Source organism: Lycorma delicatula, chromosome 13, assembly GCF_047948215.1.
Source record: "Lycorma delicatula isolate Av1 chromosome 13, ASM4794821v1, whole genome shotgun sequence".
NCBI lineage: Eukaryota > Metazoa > Arthropoda > Insecta > Hemiptera > Fulgoridae > Lycorma > Lycorma delicatula.
In genome coordinates, this window is record NC_134467.1 from 38407353 (window position 1) to 38413352 (window position 6000).

The following is a 6000-nucleotide window of genomic DNA, read 5'->3' on the forward strand; positions in this document are numbered from 1 at the left end:
ATATACGTTTTTGGACCTATCTTCACCGGACATTTTTCCTTCAGTACGTTAAGTAGAATCACTTATATATATATATATATATATATATATATATATATATATGTCTGTGTGTTTATATGTGTATATATGTGCAGCTTCGTCCGCGCTATATAGTTACTTTCGTTTCTCGTAACGGTCAATCTTTTTATTTTATGTTTTGTTAGTGAAGTAGCCGGAGACAGGTGCAGTCAGGCACACGTACAGTAGCGGTGGCAGGGTCTGTGTTGGTTGTGCCACAGCGCCGTATACCTTCGCACCCCTTAAAAAAAAACCCGAAAACAGTTTTTAAATATTTATCTGAGGAGTATTTGTAAGCCTAAATCTACTGAATATCTCGTTTGCTATAGTCAGTTTTGGGAAAATTTAAAAATATTGCACAAAAAAGTTTTTTTATCTTTCTTCATCACCTTTCAACGTCGATTTTCAAAAATTTAGAAATTGGATTACTGACATGAAGATTACACTCGCCAAAAATCAATTTGATGATTTCTTCATTTGTTACAGAGAAATTAAAAAAAAATTAACGGTTTAAAAACTCAAAAATCAAATTTAACCCTTGAAACTTGGAATAAAACTCAAAATATTTCGAAATTGGTTTATAGATGTTCATAATCGATCTGTTCAAACCTATCTCACACAGTGATAAAAACTCACAATTCATTAAAGTTTGTGCTTCAACCGGGCAATTCTCCACTAATATATATATATATGTTTGTTTGTCTGTTCCAACTTAACTCGAGATCTACCGGACAGATTTGTCTAAAATTTTGCACACCTACACTTTGAAGCCCTGCGGTGAACATAGACTTAATTTTTTTGGACTTCCGACATAACGAAATTTAAAACACTTTATTTCTTCCTTAAAGCTTATTTAATTTTCAAAATGACTTTGATTTTCAAGAAAAATGTAATTTTTAGCTAACATTTTTTTGACTTATAGGCCACATATTAAGGCATCCTGGAATAGTCGCTTTAATATTGGAAGGACAGGTAGAAAGAAAAAAATTATGTAGGCAGGCCACGTTTGGAATATGTAAAACAAATTGTTAGGGATGTAGGATGTAGGGGGTATACCGAAATGAAATGACTAGCATTAGATAGGGATTCCTGGAGAGCTGCATCAAACCAGTCAAATGACTGAAGACAAAAAAAATTTGAATTGATTAATTTTGAAAAGGGCTGAGGTTTTAACGTACATTTTATTCCTAAGTTTCAATTCATTTAGCGTACGTGCATATGTAATTTTTACAATTCATTCATATACAATTTTTTACAGCTGTTTAAAAACATAAATAAATAGCCGCTTTTGTTTATCATGTGTGTGTTACTAATTTAAAGCGTGTAAAGTATTTAACTGCAATCTTTTAAATTCTGTATATTTTTTTCAAAACATCATACCGTCCATTCTTCGATTGGGAGAAATACAAAAAAAGCACGTATGATGAAAACTGTTCGTGCGGCAGAGACTGAAGACGAAAAACAGTCAAGATTGGAAAGCGACCGAATACACACAGCCCGATCCCGTTCGACTGAAACAACTGAGCAACGAGAAATACGTTTAGAAAGCGATCGAATATGCACATATCAATCCCGCTCGACTGAAACAACTGAGCAACGAGAAATGCGATACGCCACGTTACTGTATGTGTGAGTGACTGCACCTGCCTCCAGTTACTTGACTAATAAATATAAAATAAAAAGATTGACCACTACGGGAAACGCAAGTATCCATATAGCGCGAGCAAAGGTGCGCCTGGGAACTTGTATTATATAAATAGGCAGGTGGGCTCTCCGGACGGGTTGCCCTGGCGGGCGGCGTCTCTGAATGGGATTATTAGGTATCCAAAATTGATTACCTCTTGTGTAAAAATTTGTTTTTATGAATGATAAAAATTGATGTAACGAAATTAGAAATTTAATTCTAGAAATTGATACTAACGAATCGGGATTTTCCGCTAGTGATCGGTACATTCCGGTGCCTACTTTCTGGTTGTAGTTCATTATTTTATGAACAAAAATAATCGTATAAAATAAAAGATATGTAAAAAAAAATTAAAACACCATTCTTAAATTAAACGCGCTTAAAGGTAAAAAATAATAATACGGTGTTTCAGAATAGATTTGTCAACAACGACCCATTTGAGTAGTTAACAAGTGTTAGATGGCGAAAGAGTTTACCCTAATTTCTCTGTCTTCGTTAAATTTAAGCCAGATGGTAATTCAAGCGGTAAATTTATATGAAATTACAATAATTAGTACTGAATTTTCCTGGTTATGTTTCTGATTACAAACGGAACAAATCCCTCTATATTTCTTTAACAAATGGTAAATTGAAAATTTATTAAATACATTCTTACCCGGAAACTGCAGTTGAAAAGCTTCTTCCCATAAAACAAAATATTTAGTTGTTAAATAATTTTGTACAATAAAAATTCTTTCTTCAGTGTTCAGAACCATTTCTTCTGAATAAAAAAACCACAGATAACCAAATAATAAAAAATAGAAAAAAAATATAAGTTGAGCTGTACCAACTGCGGCGGGGGAAACTTTTGTCGGTTCATTTAAATGTTTATTAGTTGGTTAATAGTAGAAGGAAGATTAAAGAAAAACAAACCGACATACTTGGCGTTTATAGACCTAGAAAAGGCATTCGATGACGTAGACTGCAATAAAATGTTCAGAATTTAAAAAAAATTAGGGTTCAAATACAGAGATAGAAGAATAATTGCTAACATTTACAGGAACCAAACAGCAACAGTAATAATTGAAGAACATAAAAAAGAAGCCATAATAAGAAAGGGTGTCCGACAAGGATGTTCCCTATCACCGTTACTTTTTAATCTTTACATGGAACTAGCAGTTAATGATGTTAAAGAACAATTTAGATTCGGAGTAACAGTACAAGGTGAAAAGATAAAGATGCTACTATTTGCTGATGATATAGTAATTCTAGCCGAGAGTAAAAAGGATTTAGAAGAAACAATGAACGGCATAGATGAAGTCCTACGCAAGAACTATCGCATGAAAATAAACAAGAACAAAACAAAAGTAATGAAATGTAGTAGAAAAAACAAAGATGGACCGCTGAATGTGAAAATAGGAGGAGAAAAGATTATGGAAGTAGAAGAATTTTGTTATTTGGGAAGTAGAATTACTAAAGAAGGACGAAGCAGGAGCGATATTAAATGCCGAATAGCACAAGCGAAACGAGCTTTCAGTAAGAAATATAATTTGTTTACATCAAAAATTAATTTAAATGTCAGGAAAAGATTTTTGAAAGTGTATGTTTGGAGCGTCGCTTTATACGGAAGTGAAACTTGGACGATCGGAGTATCTGAGAAGAAAAGATTAGAAGCTTTTGAAATGCGGTGCTATAGGAGAATGTTAAAAATCAGAAGGGTGGATAAAGTGACAAATGAAGAGGTATTGCGGCAAATAGATGAAGAAAGAAGCGTTTGGAAAAATATAGTTAAAAGAAGAGACAGACTTATAGGCCACAAACTAAGGCATCGTGGAATAGTCGCTTTAATATTGGAAGGACAGGTAGAAGGAAAAAATTGTCTAGGCAGGCCACGTTTGGAATATGTAAAACAAATTGTTGGGGATGTAGGATGTAGGGGGTATACTGAAATGAAACGACTAGCACTAGATAGGAAATCTTGGAGAGCTGCATCAAACCAGTCAAATGACTGAAGACAAAAAAAAAGTTGGTTAATAGTTTTATTTGTCATTTTTCGAAATAGTTAATTCTTTTTGTTTTTTAGTATTGGAAATTCTGTTCTATTTAATAGCTAATTAAAGTTATTTGGGATACGCGATATTTGGTTACTTGCGTTTCTCGTGGTGGACAATCTTTTTATTTTATATTTATTAGTCAAGTAACCGGAGGGAGGTGCAGTTAGTCACACATACAGTAACGGTGGCATATTGCATTTCCCGTCGCTCAGTTGTTTCAGTCGAACGGGATCGGGCTGTGTATATTCGCTCGCTTTCCAATCTTGACTGTCTTTCTTCTTCAGTCTCTGCCGCACGAACAGTTTTCATCATACGTGCTTTTTTTGTATTTCTCCCGATTGAAGAATGTCTTTTAGGCACGGTAAGATGTTTTTAAAAAAGATCACAGAATTTAAAAGATCGCAGTTAAATACTTTACACACTTTAAATTAGTAACACACACATGATAAACAAAATCGGCTATTTATTTATGTGTTTAAACAGCTGTAAAAAATTGTAAATGAATGAATCGTAAAAATTACATATGCATGTGCGCTATATCGATTGAAACTTAGGAATAACTGTACGTTAAAACCTCAGCCCTTTTCAAAATTAATCAATTCAAATTTTTTTTTGTCTTCAGTCATTTGACTGGTTTGATGGAGCTCTCCAAGAGATTCCCTATCTAGTACTAGTCGTTTCATTTCGGTATACCCCCTACATCCTACATCCCTAAAAATTTGTTTTACATATTCCAAACATGGCCTGCCTACATAATTTTTTCCTTCTACCTGTCCTTGCAATATTAAAATGACTATTCCAGGATGCCTTAATATGTGGCCTATAAGTCAATATATGTTAGCTAATAATTAAATTTTTCTTGAAAATCAAAGTCATTTTGAAAATGAAATAAGCTTTAAGGAAGAAATAAAGTGTTTTAAATTTCGTTGTAGAATTTTGTTATGTCGGAGGTTTAGACAAGTCTGTCAGGTAGATCTCGAGTTAAGTTGGAACAGAGAGACAAACAAACATTGATTTGTACAATATATATATATATATATATAAATAAAGTTCTGGAACCAATTTTTTTTTTTTTTTCAATTTTTCATGTATGATTTCATGTAAAACTACTGCATTTACCTCTTAATTTGGGTTCTAAGATTTATAGTCTGACTTAATTTTATCGAAAATGCAAAAATCAGGGCGAAATCTTTCGCCAGTCAACACTCGCTAATCCTGAAAGTCGTGGATCATCTATATGTATACATATTTATAATGGAAAGTAAAGAACAAAAATTAAAACTATCATAAATATGAAATAAGACACGTACAGGTAAAATTTATTATAATAAAGTAGATAAATCTACTTTATTATAATAAAATTTTATCTAGAATTATTTACAATAGAATTAAGGACCGACTAGAAAGCGAGCTAGGTGATTACCATGGTGGTTTTCGGCCTTGGCGCAGTTGTCCAGATCAAATTATTACTTTGAAATCACTTATAGATATTTATAATAGAAACAAAAATAGATGATTATTTCTTTTATTGATTTCAAAAAATCGTACGATTGCATACATAGGCCTTCGATGTCAAAAATTCTGAGAAATCTCGGATTGGATTCTAAATTGGTAAATATGATCGGTTTAACATCGACAAATACAAAATCTAAAGTGAAGTTTCGTGACGAATTTTCCGAACCTTTTTACAAAAAATCCGGACTGAGTCAAGGCGACGGACTTTCGCCTTTATTATTTAATTGTGCACTAGAATTTCTGATGCGCGAATGGTTTAAAATTAATTAAAAAATATTCACATAGGATACAATACAAATAACAAGTATAGAAGAACTTGCGAATAAAATGGGACTTAAAATTTCTTACGAAAAGACTAAAATGATGGCTATAGATCCTTTAGTTATTAATTCAGTGAATATTAACGGAAACAAAGTAGAACTTGTAGAAAAATTTGTGGAACGAATACCTCGCCTCGGTCTCTGACGACATCTCCTCGGTGTTCAGGTTGAACAGGAGACTGCGAGAAGGGAAGAAGCCTCGCCATCCGGTTGTGGGGCAGCGAGGTTTTCTTGCATACTCGGAGGCGGAGAGGGCCGAGGTATTCGCCGATACCTTGGAGGAGCAGTTCACTCCAAACCCCCCTCCCTCCCCGAACGACGAGCACACAACCGAGGTGGAATCCTTTCTTGTAGATTATTTCTCACAGGTGGAGGACGCCCCTCTAGAGAT